Here is a 16,505-nt window from a genome sequence, read left to right as displayed (position 1 = left end):
ATCAGCGGCCAAGATGATGATGGCACCACAAAGGATAGTCAGACTTCAAGCGCTGAATCAGCCATGACTTTATTGTAGAGCAGAGCAGGCTCAAGGCCTTGTGTGGCTTGTGTTGTTTTGAAAGTCCTCTTGCTGTACCCAGGAGTAAGAAGTTTATTTTACACATCTTCAGAACTTTTCACAACTTCAGGGCATCCAGCTGCAGATTGGAGGTGTCCCTCTAGATTACAACTCTTGATTTGATCATGCAAGGGAGAATCTATGACAAGACGGTCTCTCAGCTAGTTGGCATGCACAGGTTTTATATGCAGTTGAGACAAAGGTAATAACAGACAATTGACAGCTAGAGATGTGATCATATGTGAGTATTGCTGTTGGACAGGTGACCACTTTAGCTCACCCTAAGTGTCCTCCATTTTGTTCTCAACAGCCTGTACGTAGACCAGGACACAAGGTGTTTATTTCAGAGCCCCCCCCCCCCCCCATGGTTCCCATTCATCCAGACCCCTCTTCACCCTTATCACCAATTCTCAAGGTAACAAAGTAATTCATGTTCTTGTGCCATACCTTGGTCAAGTATCCCATCAGGCCTTGGATTAGGTTACACCCACAACATTCTAACAGTGAAGACTTTACTTTTACTATATAGCTGATACAATTACATGGCTTACATAACTGCAACTCCTACAACTAGTCATTCTACACATTCAAATCACCCTGTCCAGTTGTGATAATGTGGCCTTAGAAAAGGTGCTTATGTTAGCATGTTTTGAAAAGCAACCTGCCCATTGATCTGTATCTAACAACTAATATTAAGATATCCAAAACACTTGAAAGTTGATGAAGTTGTTTGAAAAATTGTGATTTCCTTTGTAGTGCAAGAAACATGGTCCCACTAACTGCAATAAGAGAATCACCAGCTCAACTGTTTTTAAATTGATGTTGGGTGAAGAATAAATATGGGCCAGGAGGCCAGCAAAACTACCCCTGTTCTTATTTAAAGCAGTATTGTGGGATCTTGTTGTGCAGCTGAGAGGGAAGATGGGCCTTGATTTAATATTACATCCAAAAGCAGCAACTACAGCACGTATCACCTGGGGTATTCTCTCAAATCCTTGGACAGGGTTTGAACCCACAACCTTCTAACCCCAGAAGTGGCGATAGTAGCTCTATAGATTTCAGATTAAGTACATCCATTTTCATTTCAGATGTCCAGTAATCATTTCTTAACTTTGTAGGGTTTGATGAGAAATTAACTTTGTGTAGAATAGTAGAGTGATCACAGAAGTTTTCTATCTAACAAACTATTTTGAGTTGCGTTGAGTGCATTCATGCAAATACGCTCAGGGATTTCTCCATTCAAAATTTAAATAAGTAGACAGGAATCTGGGTCGCAGTGAGGAAGAAATGTTGGCTAGGCTATAGCTGCTTTTCTGATAGTGGCTCAATTCATAGCATTCCTGTCTTTGGGTCAGATGGCGACGCGATCCAGTAAGTACAGTACATAATCTGAGTTGTCACCAGAGCTTTTTTATGTTCATTTTTGAGTTCTCCGTGTCTCAGCCAAGACCAACATTTATAGAACATGCATAATGAATGTCGTAGCAGAGCCACCTTTTTGAACCACTGCAGTCCTTGTGTAACGGTATTTCTAACAACGCTGTTGGCTAGGAAGTTCCAGGATTTAGACCCAGTGATGACGAAGGACTGGTGATATATTTCCAGATCAGGGCAATGTGTGACCTTGGAGGGAACCTGTAGGTGAAGGTGTTCCCACACACCTGTTGCCCTAGCCCTTCTTCGTGATTTAGGTCATGGGTTTAGGAGATGCTGTTGGTGTACCCTGGGTGAGTAACTGCAGTACGTTTTGTAGATGGTGCATACTGCAGCCACTGTGCACCAGCGATTGAGGGACTGGTTGTTTAGGGTCATTGAGGGGCTGCTTTGTCCTGGATGGTGTCAAGTTTCTTGAATTATTGCAGCTGCACTCATCCGGGCAGGTGAAGAGTATTTGATCACACTCCCATCCTATGCTTTATAGATGGAGGAAGTGCTTTGGGGTGTCATGAGGTAAGTCACTTGTCACAGGATTCCCAGCCTCTGACCTGCTCTTGTAATCATGGTAGTGATGTGGCAGGTTCTAATCAAAGGTGGCCCCAGGATATTAATGGTGGAAGACTTGATGGTTATACCATTGAATAATATGGATAGATATCACTCCCGTTAGAGATAGTCATGACCTGGTACTTCTGTGGTATGGATATTATTTGCCACTTACCAGCCATGCCTGAATGTTGTATAAGTCTTGCTGCCTGCAGATCTGGACTGCTACACTTGTTGAAGAGTTACAAGTGGAGTTGAAGATTGTGAGATCATCAGCAAGCATCCCCATTTCTAGCCTGATGAATGAAGGAAAATCATTGATGAAACAACTAAAGATGGTTGTGCCCAGGACACTGCCCTTGGGAGCACCTGTAATGATGTCCTGAAGTTGAAATGATTGACCTCCAACAACCACAACCATCTTTCTGCGGGAGAGTTATGGCTCTATTCGTATGGATTGTTTTTCCTTTGATATCCATCGACTTCTTCAGTTTTACCAGGGCACCTTGCTTAGCACATTTGGTCAAATGCTGCATTGACGTCGAGAGTAATCACTTTCACCTTGCCTGTAGCTCTTTGGTCTATGGGCCAAAGTTGTGATGAGGACTGCAGCCGAGTGATCCAGGTGAGACTGGTTATTGGTGAGTAGTACATTGGTGCTGTTGGTGACAGCTTCCACCACTCTGCTGATGATTGAGATTAGACTGATTGGGTAACAATTAGCCAAATTAATATTGTCCTTTTTGTGAACAGGACATACCTGAGCAACTTGCTACACTGCCGGGTAGATGCCAGTGTTGTAATTCTACTGGAACAGCTTGGCTTAGAGGTGCACTGAGTCCTAGAGCACAGATTTTGAGTACTACAGGTGCAGTGTTGTTTCCACAGCCTTCGGGGTATCCAGTACTTTCAAGCGATTCTCAATATGAGATAAATTGCATTGCCTGAAGACTGGCTTCTGTGGAGGATCTCTGGAGGAAGCCTGGATGGATCACATATTTGTCACTTGTGGCTGACCAACATTGCAAATGCTTCAGCCATTTCTTCAGTGCTCACTCACAGAGCACCTCCACTGCGGAAGAGTGCTGAGGTAGTTCTGGGCTGTTAAAGGTGCTGCCTTTTAGTGAGACATTAACTGTTGACCTCATCTGCTACACAATGCGATAAAAGGTACAGCAACACTAATTTGAACAGGAGCAGGAGAATTCTCCATGGCTGATTTTTATCCCTTTAGTGCCTTTAATTTAACATCCAACATAAAGGATTGTACTACTGGCTCCCTCAGCACTGCATTCAAGTAACAAACCTTAACTATATTGTCAAATCTTTGATTTAGAAAGTTATGGGCTCAAGGTCCAGTCAAAGTATAGAGTGTTACTAAATGAGCTGGGTTTTCCTATTCCTGATTATGACTTTCAATATTTTCAAAATAGTAGTGCATTTTTAAAAAAAAGTGTACTCAATATTTTAAAAGAATAACTATGCTGATGTATAGAGTAATTCCAAGCCACGTGGGCCATGTTCGATTTAAGTGATGATTCTTTTTAATACTGTGAATGGACAAAAACTGTTTCCACTGTCAGGGTGGGGTATCACGGGTGTCAGAGGACATTAATGTAAGTTAATTGGGGGAGAAAAAGCCATTGGTGAGATGAAGGAACTGTTTAGTTTTAGGCAGCAATTTGCAATGACCTGGAAAGCTTTGCCTGAAAGGGTAGTAGAAGCAACTTTCACCTCGGGTTGAATAAATGAAGCGGGAGAAAGATTGATAAGGAAAGGATAGGAAGTGGGATTGGCCTTCCTAAACTCAAATGCTCTGCTTGTATCTTATTTTGTGACATCTGCTTATGTGATGAATTAACCAGAGAGCCAATGAATGTGGTATCATTATGACAAAGTAACCAAGTGGGCAGTAGAGGTCAAACACCTTTTCTCATAAACGAGCAAATTTGTTGAGGTACTTGTTCATCCTCCACCTGTTTTTTGAACCTCTTAGAGGCCACTGGATGAGAAATGAAAGCGGTTTCTGATTTCTGTTGTGCTAACCAGAGGAATGGTGATGCATGATTATTTTCAGGAATTAATTTCTTATATATATAAAATACACACACACATATACACTCCTGATTTAAAAGAGATCCCTTGCACTGAAATAATGCCCTAAAATCTACTGGAATGGGCATCTTGTGAGGTACCTTTTTTTCATTCATTAACAGTTTGCGGGTATACCCTGAACAATCAGCATTTATTGCCCATCCCTAATTGCTCTAGATAAGGTGCATGTGAGCTGTCTCCTTGAATCATTGCAGCCCTTCTCATGAAGGTACTCCCACAGTGCTGAAGGGATTGGTGTTTTTAGGTTTAGACCCAGCGATGATGAAGAGCAGCAATATGTTTACAAGTCAGTATGATGTGCAACTTTGAGTTGAACCTGCAGGTGGTGATATCTCCTGCACCTGCTGCCTTTGTCCTCCTTGATGGTTGAGGTCATGGATACGTGAGAGGCTGTTGCAACAGCCTAGATGAGTAACTGGAGTGCACTTTGTATGCGGTACTCAACTGAAGCCACCATGTGCCAGTGGTGGAGGGAATGTGTTGGATGAGGTGCTGATGAAGTAGAGAATTTTGTCCAGAATGGTGTCAAAGCTTTTTGAAAGTCAATTGGAGCAGCACTCATCCAGGCCAGTGTAGACTATTCTATCATGATCCTGACTTGTACTATAAAGGTAATAAAAAAAAACATTGGATAGTTAACAGTCATTTACTGCACTTACTCCAGATTCTGGCCTGCTTTTGTACTCTCAGTGCCTATGGCTTGGTCCAATTTAGATTCTAGTCAATGGTCATCCCTAGGAGAAATAGTGGAGCACTCAGCGATAATAATTCCATTGAATACCAAAAGGAGATGTTTGATTCATTGGTTTCTTTTCTCATCTCTTTCAGAATATTTTTTTTGCAGCATAACATGCTGATGTTGCAAGTTGATACCAGTGCCAGGGGCAATGTGGTAACTTTGGGATTAGTGAGTAATAGGGAGTATCAGTAAGACTGCAGGAAATTAGGATAGAACAACAGTGGACTGACATGAAAGGAAATAGGTGAGTTAAAGTCCATATAAACAAGAAAACTAGAAGGTGTAAGTTCAGGGTAAGGCTTAGAGGAAATATGAGGAAGAACTTCCTCCCTCAGAGTTGGAATCTGGAAAGCATTGCCTGAGTGAATGGTGGAGGCAGGTAATCTCAGAACATTTAAGAAATATCTAGACGAGCACTTGAATCACCAGCACAAAGTGGTAAATGAGATCAGTATAGATAGATTGTCAGCATCGATATGGTGAGCTGAAGAGCCGTTTTCTGTGCTGTATGACGCAATGGCACTATATAATAAAAAAAGTCGAAAATGTACAGATAGATTGGATTAAGAGAGGGCAAAGAGACAAAAGAAAAATAGAAAGTTTAAAATATGAATTTGTCTGAAAACAATTTACCATCTGTAGAAATGAGACAATAACCTCCAAACCTGAGCAGCACTGCGTAACCATAAATCCTAACACTAAAAGGCTCCTTACATCATTAAGTACCAGCCTAAACTTTCTGTGGTGAATTTAATTGGTGATTAAAATGCAGATGCTGCAGCTTCATGAAACTCACAGGGTGATTGTGAACGAGCTGCAGATTTTCAGGTAAATCAGCCAACAACTCCATTGGGAGTCAGGGGAAGATGATGCTCCGGGAAGGCCTGGGTGTAGATGGTGGAGCCCACAAATACTAGGTAGTTTTCCCTCCTCCATTTGTTGTATTTTTGTTTTTGGAATATTGTTCTTGCTAAGAAAGAACCTGGGCTTTTGGAGGCATCGAGTACAAGTACAAGTGGGCTGTGATGAATCTTTATAAAACAACTGGCTCACCCACAAGTGGAGTACTGTATATAGCATTTCAGGAAAGATGTGAAGGCTTGCAGAGTGGCGAGGAAGAGATTTACTGGACTGCTTCTACGGATAAGGGACTTTAGTTCAAGATTATGTGATGGCACACCAGAAAGTGACAGACAGTTTAAAAATTCAATAGCTTAAAAATGTACACCCCACGAGACTGCAGATGCTGGAATCTGGAACAAAAACTGAACTGCTGGAGGAACTCTGGGTCGAGTAGCTTTTGTTGGGGGACATTTTGGGTCAGGAAATGTACAGAGTCCTCAATGTATGTCACACTGTCAATAGATTTGTATTGCACAGGTTGTCCAGGAGGATTTGAAAGAAGGTCTCTATTCATGACCTGCACTGCGTCATTTTTTTGATGCTAAAATTTCTCTTTCACACAACCATTGGTAATTCAAAATGTGTTGAGTGACATTTGGGAAAACAGCTTGCATCAGCATCATGAAGTGATGTAACAATTCAGCCCAAATTTTTCATTGAATTCATTCCTGTTGAGTCTTCATGTTTAATTTCTCTATTTTCTAATTTGAGAAAATTCAAAGCAAATTAGATAAGATATCTTTATTAGTCACATGTACACCGAAACACACAATGAAATGCATCTTTTGTGTAGAGTGTTCTGGAGGCAGCCCGCAAGTGTTGCCACGCTTCCGGTGCCAACAGAGCATGCCCACAACTCCTAACCCTTGCGTCTTTGGAATGTGGGAGGAAACCGGAGCACCCAGAGGAAACCCACACAGACATGGAGAGAACATACAAACTCCTTACAGACAGTGGCCGGAATTGAACCTGGGTCAAAGATGGATCATTTGTCAAATGCATTCACATATTGGTTTTCAGGTGTAATTGTTTAACATTTCCCAAAATATCTAATGCTCTAATACAGGCTTTCATTTCATTGTTGGCACTTTGTGGAATTACTGCAAGTGTTTGACAAAAATCTCCAATTAGTACTTCCCATTAATTTATTATTGTGTCTAAGATTTTGCAATGTTTGGTCTAATGCTTCAATAGCTGCTTTGTGAGCCATTGTATATTCATCCCAGACAATAAGTTCACAATCTTTTAGAATTTCTTCCTTTGCAGCTCCCCAACCAATGTTACATGCTGGAGTCTCCATACTTGTCAAATTTACAGGGAACTTAGAAGCTAAATATGCAGTTTACCCACATGTCAAATGTTTTAAAGCATTGCCTTCGCCATGGCATCATTAGGCAATCATACTTTCTCTTTGAACTTTAGCCAGAAGTAGATTAATAAGGAAAGTTTTTCTCGTTCCACCAGAAACATCCAAAACAATATAATTCCTTGGTCATTGTAAACAGCACCTGTAATAGTATCTGAAGCTTTTCTTTGGTACCTCACTGAACTTGGTTCTTTCTCTTGGATATATTCATCTAGCTCAGTTAAATTATAGCTGGTCTCCCACAGAAACACGATGCGCAAATTTTCAGTTTCCCTTTGTGCTTCAGCTAGATCAAAGATATCGGTTTATTATTGCCACTTGTACTGAGGTACAGTGAAAAATTTGTCTTCTATACCGTTCGTACAGATCAATTCATTACACAGTGCATTGAGGTAGTACAGGGTAAAAACAATAACAATACAGAGTAAAGTGTTACATTTACAGGGAAGTGCATTGCAGGTAGACAATAAGGTGCAAGGTCAAACAAGGTAGATTGTGAGCATCGAGACTAAAAGTACTTAGGTCAGATCCACCCAAATATTTAGTACCTCAAGATCTGAAAAAACACTCACCAATTTTCAATGGGGAAAATTAAAATTAGACTAGCTTTGGGCTATGGAGGTCCTCCTATGGGAGTTTTAAGAGAACTAGGAAAGTGGTGCACGTCCTTATGCTAAACCTAACCTACATACAAAATTTCAGGTTTTTAGTTTGCTTCAGTTTGCATTGATGAGGTGGAATTTGTGAAATATGTCCAGGAAAGTTTCCTGAGTCAATATATAGAGGGACCTAATGGAGAGGGTGCGATACTGGATTTCCTCCTCAGGAAGAGGTAGGACAAGTGGCAAAAGTGTTTGTTGGTGAGCACTTTGGGTCTAGTGACCATAATTCTCTTGGTTTTAAGATAGTGATGGAAAAGGATAGGACAGGTCCACAAGTTAGGGTCCTAAGCTGGAGCAGGACTAATTTTGGGAGAACGAGGCAGGATCTAGCAGAGGTCAATTGGGTGAGCCTGTTTGAAGGGAAAGGAACAAATGGCAAGTGGGAGGCATTTCAAAGTGTGATATCAAGAGTACAGGGGCAGCATGATCCTGTAAGGGTGAAGGATAAACCTGGCAAGTTTAGGGATAAGAGATATTGAGGTTCTGGTCAGGAAAAAGAAGGATGCATACATTGGCATTAGGTCAGGGATGAGTGAATCTCTTGATGGCTATAAAAGATTAAGAATACACTTAAGAGGGAAATCAGGAGGGCAAAGAGAGGGGAATGAGACGGACCTAGCAAGTAAGGTTAAGGATTTTTCCCAAGAGGTTCTATAGCTATATTAAGAGTAAAAGAGTGGCAAGGCCTTCTATGTCTCAAGATGCAGGAGTTGGGTGGGATTTTTAATGAATATTTCTCCTCTATATTTACTGAAAAGCAAATCATGGTTGCTCTTCCTCAGTGGATTATCGATACGGTAGTGGGGTAGGAAGTGGCGCCATGCATCAATGACCCAGTGGCCTCTGTGCTGGACTAGTGCCAAGCCTTCACCCTGTGCATTGCACTAATCTAACAGATCTAAAAATTCAGACTTACCAGACTCCTTCCATTTGATATAAAGTCCTTTACTAGCTTTGACAGCATTCCTGGCTGCGCCATTTGATTGTGGATATAGATGTGATGACATCATACGTCTGAAATGTCATGTCTTGGCAAACCCTGCAAGGTCTACAGTCCACTAACAGTAATGAGGGTGTCTGCTATAAATATAACAAGCAGTATTTGAAAATCAAACAAAAAAACTGGTGATGCTGGAAATCTGAAATAAAAACAAAATGTTGGAAACACTCAGCAGTTCAGGCAGCATCTGTGAAAAGAAGACCCATTGTCAGAAACGTTACTTGAAATTCTTTCAAAGCTCTATCACCAGTAGCGAAATTAAGTCCACTCACAATGATAAAGTTACTGTAATAATCGCACAGCTCATGTCGAGTGCTGCCATATATCTCACAAAGATTACCTCCAGCCTTCCCCCATGGTCTAGCCTCAATGTCATATGAGTAAAAGTTCCTGAATTTGAAAACTTGGGATGCACCAAATATAACACTTGGAAAAGTACTATTTAAGGTCAGATCTTATCCTCCCCCAATAGAGAGGATCTCAGAGTCTATGAAAATAATTTTCTGTTCCAAAATGTGTTGACTGAGAAACTGGCATTAGCTCATTATTTAATACAATTGGTCCAACAAGTTGTCCTTTGAATATTAGATTTCCTTGTAGAATTAATTCATCTTGAAAATCAAACTAAAGACACAGATATTCAGGAATCTCTTCCAGATCTCCACTGGAAGAGATTCCTAGGTGGTCAGTTTCTTCCAACTCCCCTCTAAAATCACAGGTGCTAGCTTCTGCCAGATTTTCTCTGCTCAATGTATCTGCCACTACACTCTTTCCTCCTCCTTTGTACACTATTTTCAAACCAAGCTGTTGTGATCACAGAAGCATTCCTTCAAGGTTTGAGAACAATTATTTCCTGTGGTCTTTGGTCTGTTTCAACATTTACCATGTCCTGCCCAGAGATACATCGTTCAGGCTTATCACAGTTACCGAGAGAACCTTCTTGATTTATTCATGTCATATCTCTGCTTCTGTTAATGCCCTTGATGCATAAGTGACTGGTCATCCATTCAGCATCTTAGTTGCTCCAAGATTAGTATATCTAAGAATTGGCATATTAGTAACTGCAACTTTTAAGTTTCGAAAGCACTACTTCTTGGGATTCTTTGAAGAACCAATCTATCTTTCCCTATTAAGTACCTGAGCAGTTACGCCATGTCTGATTAGATACTGGAGAAACGTACTCAGATAGTGAGCAAATCCCAATAAGCATTGGACTTCTGCCACATGTGTCAGTGTTGGTATCTCCAAAACTGCTTTAAGGTCAGTTGGATCTACCTAATGTCCTTCACCTGTAACAATATGATTGATGAAAACAATTCTTGATTCAATTGGTTTACTTTATTTATCACTAATTCAATGGCAGTTAAATGTCTTTTATGGCTCTTGACTTCCAGCATTTTTCCAAAGCCTACAGCCACAATCATCAAAATCAAATTTATTGTCATATGCACAAGTACATGTAAGCTTTTCATTGCACCTGTGTATACTTGCAGCAGCATCACAGGCACTTAGCATCATATAATTAGCATTCACAAGAAAAACATAAATTAAACACAAGTTTTACAAGAAAGAACACAATTAATAAAAAAAACAATCCATCTGAGTGCAAAGTGATCAAAGTGGTAATAGCATTGCTAAACTCTAGTGATTATGGTTGTGCCGGTTGGTTCAAGAATGGTTGAAAGGAAGTAGCTGTTCTTGAACTGGGTGGTGTGGGACTTCAGGCTTCTGTACCTCCTGCCCGAGGGTAGCTCAAGAAAATGACGTGGCCCAGATGGTGGGGATCTTTGATGATGGATGTTGCCTTCATAAGGCAGCACCTCCTGGAGATACTACCAATGGTGAGGAAGGATGTGCCCATGATGTATTGGGCAGAGTCCAGTGATGAATCCTATGAATCAGTGATGACTTCTATTCTCTGAGGTTGTTCCACCAGCTCATGCACTTTCCTGTGGAAAACCTCCAGTGCAGAGGTGTAAGGAAAATAATTCCAAAAGGTGTAAGGAAAGTAATTCAATATAACAACTGTTCTAAACGCATCTAAACATTTGTGCCAAAACCATGTCTAATACCTGGAATCATAAAAGTTGTAACTACATTTTCCTTCCAGTGGATACTGCTCTTTTAATATCTTTATCTGAGTCTTTTGGATCTAATCATATATGCAGTAAATTAACCTTTTGATGTTGACCAGTGATCTAATCCAAGCAGTCTTATTGTTACTGGAATTAGAATATCTGACCAGACCATTCTGTGCTGCTTTCAGTTTACCTCTAAATGCCACAGGCTTCCATCAACAGAGGTGTTGCACCAGATCTATTCCTCTTTAGTAGTTAATCCACTAAATATTCTTTTAACTTATAGTAATTTTTATGTCTTTGTCTTGTAGTGTACTGCTGCCGCAAAACAACAAATTTCACGACATATGTCAGCGATAATAACCCTGATTCTGATAAACCTGATTCATTCAGCCTGATTCAGTACTTTTCTTTAATTTGTCCAATTCTATAACTGAACACACAAAGGTATTTCTGAATTAAACACTCCTTGGTTCTTGGCATATCGTCTAGCAGTTAGTGTAACGCTATTACAGCGCCAGTGACCCAGGTTCAAATCCTGCCACTGTCTGTAAGGCATTTGTACGTTCTCCCCGTGTCTGCGTGGGTTTCCTCCGGGCACTTCGGTTTCCTCCCACATTCCAAAGACGTACAGGTTAGGAAGTTGTGGGCATGCTATGTTGGCGCCGGAAGAGTGGCGACACTTGCGGGCTGCCCCCCAGAACACTCTACGCAAAAAGATATATTTCACTGTGTGTTTTGATGTACGTGTGACTAATAAAGATGTCTTAAATCTTAAATATCATGATTCCTGCAGATCGTGTTCTATGAATTGCATCATTATCATGACACTTGATATTATCCATGCTCAGACATACCTTTCTGTCCAGCAGAAATCTTATTCCTGTTGTACACTAGCTTACAATCCAACGTATTTATAGTCAACACACCAAACCCTTTGTATTGGTTGTCTAACAGGAAGACCAGCTCCATGCAAGCTACATTTCCAGATTTAAGTAATTCCACATTTGCAAGTTGAAAATCTTTGTTTTCTTCTGGATGTGAAGCAGAAGTACATTACATTTGAAAGCTCACAAAGTTGCCTGGCTGTAATTTAAGTGTAACATACTATTCATCATCCAAACCATTAGCATTGACCTTGTTGACAACAAAAACTCTTGTTCCTGGTATTTCATCAATTGTTCTGGCTTGCTATTTATCTGCAGGCAACATTTTTCTTCAGTAGTTCTTTGCAGAATGATTGCTCTTTCTGCATTCCTTACCAAAAGCAAGACACAATATTCTTTTGTAAAAGTCAAATTTTTTCCCACAGTTCCAACACTCCCATGAGCTTGGAATTGTTTTAATCTGCACTTGCAGCTTTTCTCTGTCACCCCTTGTGTTGATGTACTGCACTCATATTCTACAGTGTTGATTCACTAATAACTTTAAGTTGAACCTCCATGCTTTCCAGCACATGGCAAATCTCTCTGTTTCATCAGAACTGACAAAGGATCATCAACCTTTTTTATTCTCTTCATGTGTGCTGCCTGACCTGCTGAGTATTTCTAATGTTTTCTGTTTTTACTTCATTTGATAGGCTGCTTTGTTTGCTGCTTCCACAGAGGCACACCCAAAATTCTCCTGAACAAAGTAGCTGACCAAATTTTCACATGCATCCTCTCCAATCACTGCAGCTATAATTTACTTTGCGAAGTCAGGGATCCCTTTGCAGGTATTGTGTGTCATCTTGATTCAATGCTAGATGTTAGCCCAATGTAGAGTCAACTCCCTTCATTTACTAAGTTTCCCAGAGAAAGAGACCAAACAACAAATTCAAGTGAAGTGTTATTAATGGTATCAGTAGCACTTTTCCCGCAATAACTATTCATAGCATCTATTTCAACCAAAGATGACAGTCAAATATACTTTGTACTCAATTGTTGATAGTTTTATACCCAAGCCTGCATGTAAATGCTAGACAACCCATGTTCTTTTTGTGCTAAAGCTCCTAAATCACAGAGAATAATTTCTTAAATTATCTAGTATTGTAATTACAGGTAGCAGAGTTTTGGTCTAATGGGAGATATTTTCTTTTGCTCTTCAATCTTGTCCCTCTCCTTAAAAATTATTGACCTTGAATTTACCTGAATCAGAATCAGGTTTATTGTCCCTGACATATGTCATGAAATTTGTTGTTCCACAGCAGCTGTACAGTGCAAGACATAAAAAATTACTATGAATTACAAAAGTAGATAAATAGTGCAAAAGAGGAATAACGAGTTAGTGTTCATGGGCCATTCAGAAATCTGATGATGGAGGGGAAGAAGCTGTTCCTGAATCATTGAGTGTGGGTCTTCAGGCTCCTGTACCTCCTCCCTGCTGGTAGTAACATGAAGAGGGCACATCCCGGGTGTCCTGGCCTGGTGGAGAGTTCCCACTTATGCCACTCTCTCACCTCTACAGTCATGGAAAGAGCTCCCGCATTTAATTTCAACAGGCATGCTCATCCCAGTTGTATTGAGTTTTCGCTGGTGACACAAGAGACTGCAGATGCTGGAATCTGGAGCAATACACAAAATGCTGGAGGAACTCCACAGCGTAGGCAGCATCTATGGAGAGAAATGAACAGTTAGGACAAAACCCAATGAATTTTGAGTTTTCGCTGTTCTGCTGCTCTCATTTGTACCCTGTCTTAGCCAATAACCTCAGGGCCATTGACAATTTACTTAATTCAACACAAAAGGAGACTATCTGGCCTCATGCTGCTGCCAAACAGAGCAATCCTATCACTCCCATTCACTCTTTATTTATTTCCCCCATAGCCCTGCAACTCATTCTCTTTCAGGTGCCCATCAACTCCACTTTGATTGTCTTGCAACTTGCCTACAATAAGAAGTAAATTAACAGGAGGAATTAACCTACCAGCACATGCTTGAGTTATGGCAGGAAACTGGGGCACGCAGCAGAATCTCACACAGTCAACAATGCAGACTCCACCCAGACAGCATCTGAGATCAAGATTGAACCCGGGTCCCTGAAGCTGTGAGGTAGCAGTGCTTACTGTTGCATAGCTTTGCCATAACTTACTAGGATAAAGTGAAATATAAGTTCATCTTTGGTTGATGGTGATAAATGGATACCATGGTATCACCATCCTGTTGTACAGACACCCTGGAGCTCTGTCAAGAGAAGAGATTGCCAGGTAAACAGAGGAATAAAATTCAAGGATGTGCTCAAAGTCTCCTTAAAGAAATGCAACATCTCCATTGACTTCTGCAACTATGGCCCATGATTTCTCAGAGTAGAGAAGGAACATTTGGAGTGGCATTGAGAAGCTCAGGGCCATGCATTGGGAGCACACAGAAGCCCTGTGTAAGTGCAGAAGCAGCGCACCACCTCATAAACCACCCACCCTTCTGCCCCATCAGCCACTTTCTGACTTGCCTGTAGAAGAGTCTACAGTTCTCACCTCAGCCTCGCTACCTCAAAACCCACAAAACTGACTGGAAATAAATCATCATTGATCCATGGAGATTGCCAAAGAGGTAATCTCCTCCAGATATTAGTTTCCTTTCAAGGAATGTGAAGAAGTCATCAAATAGTCAGTGACGTGCAATGTCCTCTCATTTTTGAGAGATCAGAAAACGAATGGAAAGCCCTACATGCACTAATGCAAATTCCCAACCTATGTACCACAGCATGGAGTATCAAACCACTTGTGCCCATTTGTACTTATCTCAGGACTAATCAGTTTCACAAAAGTGTAAAAGTCCACCTAAAAATGTGAATAAATCTGCACTGGAGCTTTAACCAAATTTTTAAAAATTGAAAATCCTAACTATTATGGTTTCATAATAAAGCAGTGCAAACGTATTTTGGGAGATCCTAAATTGAAATATTAACTTTAAAAACGCAAGAGGAAATTTAACCTAAGGATCTGTTAGGGAAGGTTATCCACTATATTATTAACTTTTTACAGGCCACAAGATGTCAGTCTGTTGACTGATCCTAGATTAGTTTCTACAACTTTGCACAGACGTCCATAAACTAAGAGGAGTGGGTAAAATCAATGAGAATTCTGCATAGACAAGTCAGATCATTCACTTTATTCATATCATTGGCGTTATTAAATAGCATTGACTTAGTTTTCATAAGGGTACAAAGCACAGAACTAGAGCAGGCTACAAACCATTAATGCTGCACTTGAGTTCCCTCCCATCTTTCTTTATCTGGCTTTCTCGGCATTGCTGTCTATTCCTTTCTTTCACTTATTCTTGTCTGGCCTCCCCATAAATGCAAGTTACTATTTGCCTCAACCCTTCCTAGTGGTGGACAGTTCCACATCCTCTCCACTCTGGGTAAAGAGGTTTCTCCTGAATTCCTTATTATTTCCTGAGTGAATGTTTCACTTTGATGCCCTCCAATTTTGCTCAGAAATTCAAATGGAAACATTTGCTTTGTGTTCACTCTCCCAAAATGTTTGAGAATTTTAGAGAGCTCTCTTCATCTGCCTTCCCTCACAAGGGAAAAGGGATCCTGCCTATACATTTCTTCTTCTCTCCTGTGCCTCTCTATCCTTTCTCTATTAAAGAAAGCAGAACAGGTCTCAATATTCCAAGGTTTGATAAGGACTTAGAATAACTTATCCACAGCAGTTCTATCCCTTGAGAAATAACCCTAGGAATCAGCTTGCTTTTTTTATGATCTTATTAACTGATGTCACAATTTTATTGATTTATGTGTTTATACTCTGAGATCCCTTTGCTCCCCTCCTATTTGAATTCTTAGCTTCCAAGTAAAATGCAATCTCTTTATTTTTGCTAGCACACATTATAAAACAGTGTTCAACATCATTTTGGCAACTCATTCTGGAAATTCATTGATGTCTTGTACTTAGTGCAGCTTTCCTTAATGTCGACTGTGTTCTTCATCCTTCTCCCCGTAAATTGTTTGTAGTAATTGTGAACAATAATGGTCCCATTTTCAACATCCTGCCACTCTGCATAGGTCTCCTTATTCTTTTCTGTTTTGAAAGTATTATCTCTCCATTCTACTACTTTGGCCATTACTCTGCATCTATTACTTTGTGGTGTTTTATTGAGGATCTTTCACTAATCTTGATAAACAACATCTTCCGTATTCACTTTGTATAGCCAGTCTATCCCCTCTCCAAACAGGCTAGTCCAACATAACTTCCCCTTTTGAGAACCTTGTTAAATATTAATTGCATTTTTTTGCTTCCTTATTTTTTTTCTATTTTCTCCTTTAGTAGGTATTCCATAATATTTAATGCCATCATATTAAACAGATCTGTCTGGGGTTCCCAAGACATGTTCCATCCCCCTTCCTAAATATGGGTATTATGTTGGCTGTTTATCAGTCTCTGGAAGCACTCAGTTTTCTAACAAATAGTTACACATGTGTAACAGAGCCCCTGTTATCTCTGCTCTGAATTCTTTTAGAATACTTGAATGTAATTCATTTGGACCTGGGATTTTTTTTAAACTTTGGGTTAGAATAGTTAATTTAGTAGTTCCATGGATTCCTTTAATCTTGA

Source organism: Pristis pectinata, chromosome 10 (assembly GCF_009764475.1).
Source record: "Pristis pectinata isolate sPriPec2 chromosome 10, sPriPec2.1.pri, whole genome shotgun sequence".
Classification (NCBI taxonomy): Eukaryota; Metazoa; Chordata; class Chondrichthyes; order Rhinopristiformes; family Pristidae; genus Pristis; species Pristis pectinata.
The sequence above is the reverse complement of the archived record's forward strand: the minus strand, read 5'-3'. Positions refer to the sequence as shown.